General features: G+C 40.5%; 1 protein-coding gene across 2 annotated transcripts in view; it reads right to left on the minus strand.

Moving 5' to 3' along the window:
* tiam2a (TIAM Rac1 associated GEF 2a) overlaps positions 1-18,211 on the minus strand; it is a 350,324-nt gene that overhangs the window by 296,158 nt on the left and 35,955 nt on the right. For both annotated transcript variants that reach the window (XM_059648488.1, XM_048536148.1), the window contains exon 2: positions 13,146-13,202. The gene's annotated coding sequence lies outside the window, so the exon portion shown is untranslated. The remainder of the gene's footprint in view (positions 1-13,145; positions 13,203-18,211) is intronic.

Genomic DNA, 18,211 nt, shown 5'->3' on the forward strand with positions numbered 1-18,211 from the left:
AGCTCAGTTCCCTTTATTTAGATTCAGGGCTTACAGTTTTTAGATTTGTATATATCACTTTGCATCAAAATGAAGAATTCTATCATATTATGACTGCTGCACCCCATGGCAGCCAACACAAGATTATTAATTAATCTTTTCTTGTAGCACAGTACCCATCTCAGTACCCACCTGGTCTCTGGTTGGTTCTGGTATTGATCTAAGAAACCAATATGTACGTACTCCATAAAATCCTCTTCCAATATATTAACGCCAGCTTGCTTAGTAATTTACATATAAATTGGGCAGTCACCCATTTACAATTATATCCTTACTGCATCTGTCTGATATCTTGTGTAATACCATCTCTTACATCTTCACTACAGTTTGGGAGGCTATAGCAACCCTCAAAGAACACCCAAGGGGCAGAAAACGTTATTTTTGTTTTTCCTTATTAATGGTTCCCCTTTCCCGAATCCATCATTCCTTACACCTGTCACTACCCTCTCCCAAACCCCTTGCTTGCTACATCCCTCATGTATGCAGTATGTTCAGATTTTCAGAAAGCATTAATAAGTACCTCAATTCTACCAATCTTAATGTGTAATGCTAAAACATGAATATTGGTTGGTTCACTTGACGAAAGAAACTCAAGAAATCACTGCTTTCAGAATACTATTTGAAAGATGTTACTTCTAGAGACAATCTTTCAGTTTATCCAGACAGAATTTGCTGCAACAGGACAGCAACAGAATGACCAATATTCATGTTTACCACTGAGCTTGGAATAGAATCAAATTCCCACATTCAGAAGTTAAATTCTTCCAATATAGAATTTTGTGTCAGCATCTCTTTAAAGATTTAGATGTTTTGGGTGCCACCTTTCTTTAGCACAGATAAAAAAGAACTGCAACATTTTGCAGCCATCCACAATGGTTAATACCATACATTCCAGCTCATCCAGCTTGCTGTTAAATTGCTCTTGTATGTGAGCATTCGGATTGACAGAATTGGTTGGTACCTTATGGAGGCTTTATGAAAATCCAAACATAGTTCATACACTGATATATACACATTTCCACCCGATTAAACCTCAAATAATGCCAACAAAATGATCAAACATGTTTCGTTTAGTAAATTTGTGTTGATTGCACTTAAAAATATTCTGATCCAAGTTTCTCACTATTCCATCCCTAACAGAGCTAGGGATTTCTATTGACAGCAAGTTTACTTGTTTGTAGTTTTTAAAATTCACTTTTTTTCTTAATTGCGATCTATGCAGAGAATGAGAGGCAGGTAACCTCATAACCTTTAAAGAGTCAGAAGTCAAATGACACCAGGTTATATCCAGCAAGTTTATTTGAAATCAGAAGCTTTCAGCGCACTGCTTCTACATCAGGTGATGTGCACTTTACTGAAAAAGGAGCAGCATTTCAAAAGCTTCTGATTTCAAACTAACCTGCTGGGCTATGACCTGGTGTCGTGTGACTTCTGACTTTGTCCACCCAGTCCAACACCAACACCTCCACATCAAAACCTTTAAAAAAGTACTTGAGTAAGCACTTGAAATGTCATAACATTCAAGTAATGGGCCTAGTTATGGAAAGTGAGATGAGCATTGATTCAGTATAGCAGTGCAGTACAGGCTTGATGAACTAAAAGGACTTCTACTGTACCTATATGATTCTACTTTCAATTCTACAGAATTCTTTTAAATCAAAAGAGATATCCACCATCTTTGCAGCTGTCTCTGTCTCTTTGAAAGAGCTAGAATATAGGCCACCAAGTCCAGGGAATTTGCCAAATTTAGCTCCATTACTTTCTCCACTTTTCTTTTTGAAAAACTAGATCAACAAAGTTTTTCCATGTTCCTTTACATCCTTGGTTTGCCATTAGTTCTTGAATCATTTTTAATGGCTTCTCCAATGAAATCAGATAAAGCATATTTAAACCACTTTTTAAATGTATCATCTTTAATTGCCCCAAAACCTTTCCCGATAGGATTTTTATTACAAGAAGAAAAGCTGTTGTGTGTTAACTATTTTATTTGCTTATCTCATATCTTTTAATCCAGATTCATAATCCACATAAACCAACTGCCCCCTGTAATTGCAGTTTGCGGCAATCAGCTTTAAGACCTTGGCAAAATTACTCTTAAACTCGAAGTAGTATTTTTCAGTCTTGCCCAAAAGGCTGCTTTACAACAAAGTTATGAATTTACCATATCTCATTGTGCAATGGTAAAACTAAAATAGACTGTTGACTTCTCAGCTTACTGATCTAGAAGACTACCTTGAATACCCTCCATAAATTCACACATTTAGTTTTCCCAGTGCGTTGGAAGATTAAAGTTCCCGCATGGCTGTATTGTCCTTAGTATATGCATCTTTAATTTCCTGATTTATGCTTTACCTGACAGGGTAACCGCTATTAGGGACCCTACAAACTAAGTTTAGAAGCATCTTTTCACATTACTTTGTCTTGGCTCCACCCAATCTACATCTTGGTTCTCCAAGTTAGCATCTTCTCTCCACTGTTTCTATCCAGTCCTTTATTATCAGAGCTAATCCTTTTGCTATCTTTTTCAATCCCTTCTAAAAGTCAATTTTCCAGGAATATTTTGCTCCCAGAATCAGTAACTCTGCAAAGACCTCTCTGGAATGGCTATTAAATTTCTAAATTGTGTTCCTAATCTGACTATTTCTTGGTAAAATGGTATGAATTTAAACCTTAATAGAGGAAGTAGTCCTACGAAAAAAGATGATTAGAAAGCAACTTCCCTATGTAAAGAAGACAATGTTAGGTCAGTTCTGTAACTATGACTTGTGATTCCTCATGAGCTTTCTCCATAAATCAGAATCTTGTATTCGATGGTTGACAATACTTGTAACATTCAGAAGCTAACATTTTCAAAATTAATTTTACCAAATCATAGAATTAAATCTGCAGCATCATTAACAAGTGGTCACGAGTTTCCCGTTTGATTAAGCTCAAAACTAGAGGGCATGATTTTAAGGTGAAGCACAAACATGCTAAAAACAGGGCAAGATTAATGCACTTCTGAACAAATCCTGTACTTGGTTACAGCTACTAAGCAATAAAGGTAATAGGTATACCACTTCAACTATGTTTATGATCAGTGCAATCTTCATTTTTCCCCCCTCAAAAAGCCCAACGTTGAAGCTTTTCAATTTAAAAGTTCCAGAAAAGTGCCTATGGTCACTAATTAGAATCTGAAGACTCAAAGCCTATGGTATCTACCATATTATTCTGATAATCTTGACTTTTGAGCAGTTACAACATAGCTACAAACTGGATGGCTCTTTAAAACCACTAAAGCAGTAATGCTGAGGCATCATACAATCCAGCAAATCAATGTAACCACAGGAGATTGTCAAAAGAACTTAGAAATATCTCTGGATAATAAAATGTGAGGCTGGATGAACACAGCAGGCCAAGCAGCATCTCAGGAGCACAAAAGCTGACGTTTCGGGCCTAGACCCTTCATCAGAGAGAAATATCTCTGACATTCTTTCTTTCAAAGGAATATTTTTCATCAATAACAAATATCACATGCTGGCTAAACAGTGTTTAATGGTGTAGTGTATTTATCAGATATTGTGTTTCTGATTTCAGGCAAAACACTTTGGAGAGTACCTAAGGGTAAGGTTGAGAGTAGCAAGCCAATGAGACTACAATTACATAGTGCGAGTTAGTAACTAGCTCCCATTTTCAAGGAAGGCAAGACACCCACTTGTGTGATATTGGAGAACTGGAAAATTATGTGTTATGGAGGAAAACAAAGTGCCAGCTGACTTCATATATACCAAGTGACATTCCAAATCTTGGAAATTATGAATTCAGAGAAACAGTGGTTCAGAGATTCATCGCATTGTAGAATTGCAGATGTTACTTTGCCAGATGATATAACTGAATTATTAGACTATAAATACAACTACAACAAGCCCATATATCCCTGAAGGTGTCAGCGCAAGTAGATAGGATGGTGAAGGCAGCATATGGAATGTTTGCCTTCATTAGCTAGAGCGTAGAATATAAAAGCAAGGGAGTCTTGCTACAACTTTATGAAATATAGATGAGGCCACAATGGAATACTGTGTGCAGTTCTGGTTATCACCCTATTGGAAGATCATGATTGCACTGCGGAGGAAATTCACTAGGACATCCTCTGGAATGAAAGGTCTCGGGTTATGAGGAGAGATTGGACAGGCTGGGTGTGTCTTCCTTGGAGTGGAGGCAGCTGAGGGGGAAATCTCATCGAGACAAAATTGAGAGGCATAGACATTAGATCGTGATAATCTATTCCCCATGGCAGACGTGTCCAAGACCAGACAAGCATAAGCTTAAAGGTGGGGAGCGATTGGTTTTGAGGAGATCAGAGGAAAAGAAAATTCACCCAAAAAGTGGTAGACAATGGAATGCACTGCCCACGGATGGAGGAGGCAGGTACTCTCACAACATTTTTGAATTATCTGGACATATACTAAAAACACTAGGCATAGTAGGCCATGGATTGAGTGCAGAGAAGTGTGATTAGTGTAGCTTAGCATTTGTCGATTGAGTCGCACCATGCACACAACACAAAAACAGACCCTTCGATCCAACCTCATTCACCAACATTTTGCAAACTACTCTAGTCCCATTTGCCTAAGTTTGGTCCATTTTCTTTTTAACTATTCCTATTTACATACCGGCCCAAAATCTTTTAAAATGCCATAACTGCACCTGCATCTACCACTTCTTCTGACAGTTTGTTCCATACAAACAAACCATTCTCCTGCTGTGTTCATCCAGCTCCACACTTTGTTATCTAACATTCTCCAAAAAAGTTGCCCCTCAGGTCACTTTAATCTCTCTCTTCTCACCTTAAAATCATGTCCTCTAGTTTTGAGCTTCCCTACTCCAGGGAAAGGGTATTTGCTATTCACTTTATCGATGCCTCTCATATTTTATAAGTCTCTACAAAGGTCACCACTCAATCTCCTATGCTCCAGAGGAAATAAATTCCCAGTCTATTTTTAGAACTCAAACCCTCTAGTTCCAGCAATATCCTTTTAAATCTTTTCTGCAACCTGTCCAATTTAATAATATCCATCCTAAAGCACGGCAACCAGAACTGCAAATAGTACTCAAAGTGACCAACCAACATCTTGTAGAACTGTAACATGGTCTACTACAAAGTCAGCTTGGAACTCATTCATCTGTCTTTCTTCAGAGTGAACGTATACTATTCAAGTTGGTGGGTGGTAGAATTGAGCCTAAACAGGTCTCCATCCAACTTAAATGGGCACCTTCAGTTTTCACAGCAGTTACAGAAGAGTGTTAGTAAATGCAGTTTGTACAGGCTTCTAGCTGGCAACACAGAAGAAAAAAGACTGTTAGTTAAAATTAAAAATCAAGGAATTAAAGGCATGTTACTATCCTGATGAGGAGATATTTAGGTGACAGCAGACAAAGCACAAGAAAATTGGGTACTCTGTTAGGAAGAGCCTATCGTTGCCACTACAAGGATTTGTGCCAGGGCTAGGCTATCTACAATATTTATTAAATGATTGAGATAACAAAATAAGGAGCTGCAGAAGTTAAACTGATGAGAAAAAAACAAACTGGACTCATTCTTTGGAGTATAAAGGATTAAGGGAATCCTTGATTAAACATTCCAAAAAACCTCAAAAAAAAATTGGAGGGACAGTTAATAACTTTTTATGTTAATAATAGCTTCCAGGGCAAAAGGTCATAAGACTTAAATCCAAAGTCACTTCATTCAAGAAAGAAGTTGTGAAACATGCCCTCATGACTGGATCAAACCACAAGGGAGAGTTCATTCAATGTACTAGAGATTGTTTCTTGGAGCAATGTGTTATGGAATCAATGAGCAAGGTTTTTCGAATTTGGAATTGTGTAATGAGATGGGATTAATTAATTACCTCATAATCAAAGGATCACCTAAGGAAGAATGATCAGGACATGTGAAAATTTCAAACTCAATTGGAGGGCAAGAAAATGGAGTCTCTCACTAATATTCTGAAGTTAAAAAAAGGTCATTACAAAGGCACGAGGACAGATTTGGCCCAAATGGACCAGGCAGGAAGACTACAAGTTAGTACAGTGGCAGATATTTAGGGATGTTAAATTGCTCCCAACTAAATATAGATCAAAGACAAAGACAAGAAAGATAGATTATAAGAGGAGGAAAAATGTAGACTTGGCTAACTAAGTTAAATATAACAAAAGCAAAAACTAGGGCATACCACATTTACAAAGGCCAGTGGCAGGCTGGAATATTAAAAAAAAACTTTTAAAGATCAACAAATGGCTACTAAAACAGTAATAAAAGAACACAAATTAGGTAAAGAAAACAAGTACAAAATATAAAAATAGATAGCACAAGTTTCTAGAAGTATATAAAAGGGAAGACAGTAGCTAAAGTGAATATTTGATGTAGAGTCTAGCAACTTAATCATGGGGAACACAAATGGCAGAGATACTAAATTAATATTTTCCCCTCAGTTTGCACAGTTGAGGACAACATTAGCATCTTCTTTATAGTAACTGGCAATGAAGAGGTTAGAAAAGGAACTTAGGACAATCACCAGAACAAGTGTATTAGAGCTGAGCTAACTATTGAGACTGAAGGTAGACAAGACCACAGGACCTGATGCCTACATCTTGAGGTCTTAAAGGAAGTGGCAGCGGAAATAATGGATCCACTAGTTATGATATTCCAAAATTCCTGGATGGTGGAAAGGTTCCAGTGGACTGGAAATATTCTAATACTCCAAAAGTGAGGGAGGGAAGGAGGCAGACTCTCAAACTATAGATGTTATTTTAACATCTGCCATTGGCAAATTGCTAGAATCTGTTATAAAGGAAGTATTAAACACGATATTTACAAAGAAAAAATGCAAACTATCACAATCAGCATGGGTTTAATGAAGGGTGAATCATGTTTGACTAATTTGGTGCAGCACTTTGATGTAACTAGTAAAATGGATGATGGAGATCCTGTAGATGTAGTGTTTCTGGACCTCAAGGCAGCATTTAAGAAAGAGTCACACAAAAGGTTAATACAAAAAATATGATCACATGGATGAAGCAGCTGTCCCAACTCCATGACCTTCCTTCCATCATAAACATCAGAAGTAGGGATGTTCACTGATGACAATATTCAGCACCATTTGTGGCTTCGGATACTGAAGCAGTCCATGTTCAAGTACAACAAGATCTAGACGATATCCAGGTTTGTGCTGATAATTGGAACTAACATTTGCACCATACAAATGCCAGGCAATGACAATCTAACCATCATCTTTTGACATTCAATGATGTCACAATAAAGACATTGTTTCACTCAGGCATTCAAACTGAGGTATACAAGATGCTAAAGGGAATTGACGAAGTAGACATGGAAGGGTGTTTCCTCATGTCAGGCAATCCAGAACATGAGGTTATAGTTTTAGGATAAAGGGTAGAAGATTTAAAACAGAAATGAAGTGGAATTACTTCGTTCAAAGAGTGGTGAATTTGTAGAATTTCAGAGTGCAGTGGATGCAAGGATTCTGAATAAGGTTAGGGAGGAGGTAGACAAATTCTTAATTAGTAAAGAGTTGAAGGGTTATGGAAAGTTGGCAGGAAAGTAGAGTGAGGCCAAAATGAGATCAGCTTTGATCAAATCGAATGACAGAGCAGTCTCTAGGATTTGAGCTGCCTACTCCTGCTTCTACTATTTATAAAGTGAGTGACATAAGTAGTAAGTGTGTGAATTTCTCTCCCATAGAAAGCATTTATGAAGCCACTTCCTTTTAAATTAGATTCATTTTTGCTAGCCTGTAGTATAACTGAAATTTGAGCCAAGGCAGATGGATAGAATTAGGTCATAGTTCAACCACGATTTCAGCCAATGGTGACATGAACAGCCACCTACTGTTCTTTTGTTTCTAATATTCGATAACTAACATTAACTCAACAGCTCCAACAAGTGTCCCTAATGAAATCAGTTACATCAAAAAGCTGGGGATTTTGCATCCCATGAAGGAGTAAAACAGTTGTTGCTACCCAGACCAGTATTTAATTCCAATTTCCCAGAAGCCAGTTAAGCATTGATCACGTTAGTGATTCTGGAGTAATACGTAACCCAGATATCAAGACTCCTTTCCATCAAAAAACGACATTAATAAACAAAATGGGATAACAAGGTGCAGAGCTGGAGGAATACAGCAGGCCAAGCAGCGTCAGAGGAGCAGGAAAGCTGTTGTTTCAAGTCGAGACCCTTCTTCAGAAGGTAAACCGGATGTTTTTGTTTAAGAAAGCTAACAAAATAAAAATGGATGTACAATCACCATTAGGCTAGCTTTTTAATTGTAGATATTTATAACCACAGTGAGATTTGAACCCTTATCCCCTCAGAACATTATCTTGGCATTCTCTATTACTCATCCAGTGATGTTGCCACGGCACTACTGCCTCTCGTTCTTACTGGTCTACATTGTCTTTACCAACAGAAATCTTCGGGGAGCTACAATACTCAATCTAGAATAATAGAAAGTTTATTGTCCAGAAGGATGATAGTAGTTAGCTTGCAAAGTACTTCAATTTTTAGTAAAATTAGCTCACTAGATAGCATTGTTTTTCCAGTTTGCCTCAGCAGGAAAGAAAGAAAAAGTGCCCCAGGCTAGTTTGCTAAAAGAAATTTTCCATGCTTTTAGCTGCATTTCCTTCAATAATACATATCCTCAAAATCATAAAATGATTATTCTACTATTGGTTTGACTGTTCTTAATTATAGAAGAGTTTAAATTGCACTCAAGAAATAAAAATGCAGTACAATTCCTGCTAGATTAATTTTTGAGGAAGATTATAGATTGTTTAATTAGTTCCCACCCACCCTTAATTCTCATTTGTTAGAAAGAACCACAAGAACAGATGGTGCATCATTTCCTCTCTCCACCACCAGCCCCCAACCCCATCCTGTTCTAGAGGCTTCCAAGTCATGCAACGAACACTGGGTTTCATCTTAGATTCTTTGATCTAAAACTAGGATGAAAAAATTTTAATAGCAACAGCCTATATGATGTCTTTAAAGTGATAAAGCAAAGCAAATTGCTTCACAGGAGCAATTCTGAAACCATACAAAACACTAAGCCACGTACGATGATATTAGTCACGAACTTGATCAAAAGTGAAAGGTTTTAAGGCATGTCTTAAAAGGAAGACAGTGAGGTAGTGAGGTTTAGAGGGGAAATTCCAGAGTTTACGGCAAAGCAACCGAGAGTTGGTAATCAGCCCTAATAAAACCCTTTGGTAATCAATGGTGTTGTGATTTAAATTCAAGTGCTCCCTGCTGGATGTTGTCAAAATTGTCAAAGATCATAGGACTGTAGAAATTGCTGTTGTCCTGTAGACCATGACATTAGCCTCAGGTTTGAGGTTTGGAGGAAATTACAGAAATAGGAAGACGCAAGGCCAGGAAAGGATTTGAAGATAAGGATGAAGATTTTCAAAAACAAGATGTTGCTTGACTGGGAACCAATGTAAATCAACAAGCACAGGGTAATGTTGACATATTGAGATACAAAGAACAAATGTAGGCCATTCAGCCCTTCTAGCCTGCTCCACCATTAAATGTGATCATGACTTAAATTATTTTAGCAACACCAAATCCTGCATGGCCTTCTTTAATTCATTGGTAATCCCTTAGACTATAGGAGGATATAAATGGGCTGGTTAGATCCTCTAATCAGCAACAAATGGAACTCAATCTGGACAAAATGTGAGGTAATGCACATGGACAAGATAAACGAGGAAACAGAATACATGAACAGCAGGATCCCAAAACGAACCAATGATTAGGAGGTCCTTGATGTGCATGTCTACAGGCCCCTTAAGATATCACAACGGGTGGATAAAATTTCTCAGTTCATCCATGGGATGTGGGCATCCCTGATTGGATCAGCATTTATTGCCCATCCCTAACTGCCTTAGGAGTCGACCATGTTGCTGTGTGGTCTGGAGCCACATGTAGGCCAGACCAGGTAAGGATGGTAGTTTCTTCTGTAAATGACATTTATAAAATAGGTGAGGTTTTCCTGATAACAGACAACGGTTTCATGGTCATATTAGACTTTTTTTCCAGATTATTATTGAATTCAAATTTTACCATCTGCTACAGCAGGATTTCAATCCAGGTCCGTGGAATATTATAGGGGAAGGGTCACTCAACATGAACCATTCACTGATTTCTCTCCACAAATGCTGGCAGACCCACTGAGCTTTTCCAACATCATCTTCCTTCCCACCCCCACCCCCCACAGAATATTACCTGGGTCATTGGATTCAATAATTTAGCGACAATATTACTAGGGCATTGCCTACTTTGATTTTTGACAAGACAGACAGTTAGCTGAGGCAAAGACTTTAAAGAGCAGGGAGGTTGTGCTAGAACTGTATAAAAACCATCACTTAGGCCACAGCTAGCGTGCAGTTCTGAAATCTTCATTACAAGAAAGATGTGATAGCACTGGAGAGGGTGCCTATCTTTGTATTATCAGCAAATTTGGCTCCCATATCTTCAATCCAAATCATCCATATAAATTACAAAGATTTGAGGTCCCAACTCTAACCCCATGACACACCACTTGTGACATCCAGGAAAAGCTCAACATGTCTGGCAGCATCTGGGGGCTGGGACATGGGAGAATTCAGGCCCTGAAGTTATTGAACCCAATAAAGAGAGTCCAGGGGGCCACAAGGTCCCAAGCAGAAAATGAGCCACGTCACATTCCTCAGTGGCTGCCTCTGGCTCAGACTCACCCTATACCGATTCCAACTCTAGTTTCACCCCCTGTGCTTTGACTCCACCCAAGATCACAGGTATCTCTATGTTCAACAGACAGCTGCTCTCACTGCATCCTGAGATCCACAGTCATTGCTATGCCTCATCATATGCGCACTCTCCATTCAGTCAGTCAATATGTAACCCCCATTCCATGTGTTTTTATTTTCTGTAATAAACTTGACAACATAATGATGCTAAAACAGCACCTAATGATGGTATATTAATACTATTAAAAAGTTAAAGACACAGGTAAAGGGCATTTATTCAAATACCTTGACGTATCAAGAGAGTTCAGAAACACTGAACAGCATAGTGGTTCAGTGGTTAGCACTGTTGCCTCACTGTTCCAGGGACCCGGGTTCGATTCCACCCTCAGGCAACTGTGTGGAGTTTGCACATTCTCCCCATGTCTGCACAGGCTTCCTCCCACAGACCAAAGATGTGCAGGCCAGGTGAATTGACCATGCTAAATTGTCCACAGTGCTCAGGTATGTGTAGCTGAGGGGGGTTACAGGGGAATGGATTTGAGTAGGATGCTTTAGTGGTCAGCGTGAATTTGTTGGGCTGAAGGGCCTGTTTCCATACTGTAGGGATTCTATGATTCACTGGGTGTTGGTAGGGTGGAAGCAGACATTCTGCAAAGAAATCTGGTATTAAATAAAAAGATGGCACCTGTTTTCCCACTTTAGCAAGGAGGTTCAGAATGAATTAACAAGCTAGTGAAAGAATGGGACTCTCTATGTTGTTAGGGCAAAACCAGACAAGTGCATTGGAATAGTCAAGACTGGAGATAATGAAGATTAATGAATATTTAAGTAGTGATGCGCTGAAGCGGAGGCAAATGTGGCAATATGCTGCCGGTGGACACAGACATTCTTCAGAATGACAAATATGAGGAGTTGGAGACGTATCTCCAGGTCAATGACACAAAGTTCATCCAGCCTGCTTTAGTCTCAAAGTTTCCAGGGACAGAGATCAGGTTTGGTCACTAAGTAAAGGCATTTTCAGCTAGGCAGTCATTCTGAAGTCCTGGCCAATACTTTGCCCTTAATGAGCAACTCAATAATCTGGTCAGTATCACATGGTTGTTTGTGGGATTGTGAATGCATATCACTTCCTACACCACCATAGTGACTCCAAAAAGTACTTAATCTATAAAGCACTTTGAGATACTCAGTGACTATGGAAAACACTACGTTAATGCAATTTTCATGTGACCTTTGCAATGAAGAATAATTACTTAAAGATCAAAATTCATTTCTGAAAACAAAAGTAAAACTACTCCTAAGCAAAACGCACATCTATCAAAGCCATGTTTGAATTTTGTCCAGGAGCAGTTTTTAAACATCTGCCAATAGTCCCTATTATGAATGAGCTGTCCAAATAGGTTAAAGTACTGTGAAAATTGTTAGTCTTTCTGGAGTACTCTACCCAACTGCTACTCTTTACATATGATACTTGTTAAGTACTTAGAAGCCAATAGCCATCAGAGCAGAATCTAATAGGATACTGGCCATAGATATGCTAGTGGTGCTGGTGGTGGTTGGTGAGGAGAATAGAGAAGTAAATAGTCTAAGAACAGTAAACCAGCTAATTTTCTCTTTTATCTCAATATTATAAGCCTGTTGATCACCTTCTGCCTATCCATCTTAGATCCATGATCAAATCTGGAACCTTTCCAAAAGGAACAACATATTAACCACTTAAACACTGCCCTGGTAGATATACCTGTTCAAATCACCACACCTTAATAATAAAAGGGAGAATTAATATCTATTTAAAGCAATAAGCTGCAGAAAATGATAGAAACCTTATTTAAAATGATGATATATTTTCACATTTTGAAGCCAACAAGAAAATTGACAATTGGATGTTGTGCCCAGAGACCGTATAATCTTTTTTAAAAATCAAGACAATTGTACTAACTTCATGTCATGTTGAAGGTTTGAGAATTTGGCCACACAACTTCCAGAATAACACTTTCCGAAAACAGCATTAGTTACACACACAGAAGCTGGGAGGGAGGAGAACAAATACTTAAATCATCAAGAAAACCAATTATACATACAGATAAACAGTTACAAATGATCAAGCTTACAAACTCTTATTTAAGCACTGGTATTGCATAACTCGCACAAAGACTGAGAACAATAAAACATTAGTCTTAGAGTCAAAGTTCTATAGCATATGTTAGTTGTCTTTAACTTAAACGTTCATTGTCTCAATGGCATAACACAAACATTCTATCAAAGAGTTTCTAAACAAAGAACATAAAGACAAGATTTTCTAGTATTGCTCATGAGATGATTACCTTAAATCGAAGTGGAGTCAGACGTTCTATTCACACCCACATGACTGACTGATAGCTCTAAAAAGGTAAACAGACAAATCAAATTCTCTCAAGTACTTCATTGTAACAGAAGTTAAAACAGTGACGCTCAGTAACTTTGCTAGCTCACTGCACAAATTCACCAAATGATGTAGTACCGTGCTACAAAATAAAGTACAGATCTGGATAAATCTTCATTTAGATCTGGAATGCTAGATCTCTTTACTTGAAGTTTCCCTCTGATTTTTACAAATATTATAGACTCCCAAGACAAGTATTTGTTGTACAAAAATTAGTTATACAATTAAACATCATTTTGAAAGAGGAGATTAAAGTAAAAGTTTTTTTAAATTCACAAAATGATACTGGTGCTTTGGTCTTAAAATCAACTGTCCCTTCAGAATCCACCAATTTTGTTTTACCAATAGGGAAAAACGATTGCAAACTCAAGCTCCTGGGTGAGCAGAAGCAATAGTTAAATTGTCCTTTGATGCCAAGCACTTGATGTTACCATTGAGTAGCAGACCCTGCTTAAACTCCCATCAGCCCTTTTCAGGAGGATCCATCTGGTCAATGTACACATGGGCTCATGAATCAGTATAGCTCTGCAGGAGATGCAGGTGACCAACTGTTTAAAACCACAGGGGTGATGTAAATCAGGCTGAAGACCAGCTCAAGCCGACAAAAATCAATAGGTTTTGAGAGGTGACAGTAAAATGAAGTGATGTATTATGCAAGAATGAAAAACAGCATGAGGTAGAACGGTCAGTCCCTAGTAAGGGGCTCACCTTTGTCCCCCTACAACCACACATCAACGAATACCAGTCACGGTTGGACATAGATGGCAGAAAAACTGCTCTTCGCCTCCGTGCCTACTTCTTCAACCGGGAACCTAACCCTCCTTCCACTGACCCCTTCACCCGCTTCCAACACAAGTCCTCCTCCTGGACACCACCCCCAGGCCTCCTACCCTCCCTCGACCTCTTCATCTCCAACTGCCGTCGAGACATTAACCGCCTCAACCTCTCCACCCCTCTCACCCACTCCAACCTCTCCCCCGCAGAACGGGCAGCCCTCCGCTCCAACCCCAACCTCACCAAACCCGCAGACAAGGGTGGCGCAGTGGTAGTATGGCGCACTGACCTCTACATCGCCGAGGCCAGATGCCAACCCTCCGACACCACCTCCTACCGCCCCCTCGATCATAACCCCACACCCGAGCACCAAACCATCATCTCCAACACCATTCACGACCTCATCACCTCAGGGGACCTCCCACCCACAGCCTCCAACCTCATTGTTCCCCAACCCCACACGGCCCGTTTCTATCTCCTTCCCAAAATCCACAAACCTGCCTACCCTGGTCGACACATCGTCTCAGCCTGCTCCTGCCCCACCGAACTCATCTCCACCTATCTGGACTCCATTTTCTCCCCTTTGGTCCAGGAACTCCCCACCTACGTCCGTGATGCCACCCACGCCCTCCACCTCCTCCAGGACTTCCAATTCCCTGGCCCCCAACACCTCATATTCACCATGGACGTCCAGTCCCTATACACCTGCATTCTGCATGCAGATGGCCTCAAGGTCCTCTGCTTCTTCCTGTCCCGCAGGCCCGACCAGTCCCCCTCCACCGACACTCTCATCCGCCTAGCTGAACTCGTCCTCACCCTCAACAACTTCTCTTTTGACTCCTCCCACTTCCTACAGACTAAGGGGGTGGCCATGGGCAACCCGCATGGGCCCCAGCTATGCCTGCCTCTTTGTAGGTTACGTGGAACAGTCCCTCTTCCGCACCTCAACAGGCCCCAAACCCCACCTCTTCCTCCAGTACATTGATGACTGTACTGGCGCCGCCTCTTGCTCCCCAGAGGAGCTCGAACAGTTCATCCACTTCACCAACGCCTTCCACCCCAACCTTCAGTTCACCTGGGCCACCTCCAGCACATCCCTCACCTTCCTGGACCTCTCAGTCTCCATCTCAGGCAACCAGCTTGTAACTGATGTCCATTTCAAGCCCACCGACTCCCACAGCTACCTAGAATACACCTCCTCCCACCCACCCTCCTGCAAAAATTCCATCCCCTATTCCCAATTCCTCCGCCTCCGCCGCATCTGCTCCCACGATAAGACATTCCACTCCCGCACATCCCAGATGTCCAAGTTCTTTACGGACCGCAACTTTACCCCCACAGTGATCGAGAACGCCCTTGACCGTGTCTTCCGTATTTCCCGCAACACATCCCTCACACCCCGCCCCCGCCACAACCGCCCTAAGAGGATCCCCCTCATTCTCACACACCACCCTACCAACCTCCGGATACAACGCATCATCCTCCGAGACTTCCGCCATTTACAATCTGACCCCACCACCCAAGACATTTTTCCATCCCCACCCCGTCTGCTTTCCAGAGAGACCACTCTCTCCGTGACTCCCTTGTTCGCTCCACACTGCCCTCCAACCCCACCACACCCAGCACCTTCCCCTGCAACCGCAGAAAATGCTACACTTGCCCCCACACCTCCTCCCTCACCCCTATCCCAGGCCCCAAGATGACATTCCACATTAAGCAGAGGTTCACCTGCACATCTGCCAATGTGGTATACTGCATCCACTGTACCCGGTGCGGCTTCCTCTACATTGGGGAAACCAAGCGGAGGCTTGGAGACCGCTTTGCAGAACACCTCCGCTCAGTTCGCAACAAACAACTGCACCTCCCAGTCGCAAACCATTTCCACTCCCCCTCCCATTCTCTAGATGACATGTCCATCATGGGCCTCCTGCACTGCCACAATGATGCCACCTGAAGGTTGCAGGAACAGCAACTCATATTCCGCCTGGGAACCCTGCAGCCTAATGGTATCAATGTGGACTTCACCAGTTTCAAAATCTCCCCTTCGCCAACTGCATCCCTAAACCAGCCCAGTTCGTTCCCTCCCCCCACCACACCACACAACCAGCCCAGCTCTTCCCCCCCACCCACTGCATCCCAAAACCAGTCCAACCTGTCTCTGCCTCCCTAACCTGTTCTTCCTCTCACCCATCCCTTCCTCCCACCCCAAGCCGCACCCCCATCTACCTACTAACCTCATCCCACCTCCTTGACCTGTCCGTCTTCCCTGGACTGACCTATCCCCTCCCTACCTATACTCTCTCTGCCTATCTTCTTTACTCTCCATCTTCGGTCCGCCTCCCCCGCTCTCCCTATTTATTCCAGTTCCCTCTCCCCATCCCCCTCTCTGATGAAGGGTCTAGGCCCGAAACGTCAGCTTTTGTGCTCCTGAGATGCTGCTTGGCCTGCTGTGTTCATCAAGCCTCACATTTTATTATCTTGAGGTAGAAAGTAATCATTTACTTCTAGCAAGTTGTGTTTAATACAGAACCAATTCCACAATGTTTAAATAAGTATGAAGTTTAATGTGATATTTAAAGGGGGACAGTGCTACACATAAAAATGCTGGCAGAAGAAAGATATTTCTGTCTGATGCTGATACAGTTAAGGCAGAAACAGAAGCCCCAGTGCTCAATATTTTGTTTTTTTCAACAGGTGATTGCAAACCTAGTTAAGATCCTCAGCTGGCTGCTGATTCAATTTTCTATTTTAACTAAAACTAATAACAAAATGAACTGGATAATACAATCAAGCCCTTACAAAATTGAAACAATTTGTTTCAAGTGATAATTTGGTATATTCCCAGGGATAATCATTCCAATATTAAAATGCTGCAATTTGAAGCACAACCTGCGATGACAATTCAACTTTGTCCATATCTGTATTGTTCCAAGCTGTCATGAGACACAATTATGGTCGTATAAAAGGTTTAGACAAAATTCTCACTTAAGGTTCGAAGCCTTACAACTTACCCTGATTTCTTAGTGTAACCATGCTAAAAACATTGCTACTGTTCTGCTTGTGACATGCAACTGCAATCAATTGATTCATTTCAGTCACATTGGGTAAAATTGTCGGCCCATGTCAGAAACACTGACTTTCAAAACAGTGCTCTCTTGTGCAGTAGATTGGCAGAATCTTACTCCAGACTTATCTTGCAACAACAGCATTTCTAGCAATTCTACATTGCTATAGTAGCAAAAAAAGGGCATTTATTCTGCAATGCTGAGAAATCCCACATGGAAATTCAGACGACTAAAGAAAGGTACTTGCATTCTATAACAGTCTGTCACCTTTGCCTAGAATTATATTCCAAAAAATAAGCCGTGCTTTCTACTGTACTTGGGATTGGATAAACATTTGATTCAGAAATTAACTCCAGCTTTAAATGTATTGTGCAAAAAATGACAACTATCTATAAAAGGTTAGCATCATCTTTTACTTCCATAAAACCCACCCAGGTGCAATGAAAAAGGGTTTAACTTTTTTATTGCAGGTGTGATATTTATTTTCCTTCAAAGAGGAATTTCCCACCACGACTAATTAATTCCATCCATTAGATGGCAGGTACAGTCATTACTACATACAATTCAAAAAGTTCCAGCAGAAGGAACTTTTGTTTAGGTAGCATTATAGTGTTAAAAATGATATTTTTTTTTACATGTAGTTCTGTCTCAATTGATTCATTTACATATTAGAACATTCATTTCATTCGTCTTCTCCTACTTGGATAGTTTGTAGCAAAACAGGCAGTCTCCCTAAAGTAGACTTGATGGTCGCAGGGTCTTTACAAGCATAGCAGTGTTCTGAAATAGAGGCTAAAGTATTCTTGCCGAAAGTGAACCTAAATTCCCAATTTGAAAATCCTAAACCTTGTTTCCAATCACTCCCATGCTTCCTCTATCCTGGTCTGTAATCTTCTCAAGCTCAATGCCAAGAACTTGCATTTGTGTAGCACTTCTAACCTATTAAAAGAAACCCAAGGCACTTCATAAGACAGTTATCTGCACTTTAATGACACCACTCCACGTAAGGCAGTATTAAGACTTGGAAGCAAAAACTTGGTCAAAAATAAAACAGCTTTTAAGGAAAATCTTAAGCAATATAGATCCACAGATAGATTTTCAGACAGAATTCCATGGTTAAAGCCTAGTT

The sequence above is a fragment of the Stegostoma tigrinum genome, chromosome 9 (assembly GCF_030684315.1).
Source record: "Stegostoma tigrinum isolate sSteTig4 chromosome 9, sSteTig4.hap1, whole genome shotgun sequence".
NCBI lineage: Eukaryota > Metazoa > Chordata > Chondrichthyes > Orectolobiformes > Stegostomatidae > Stegostoma > Stegostoma tigrinum.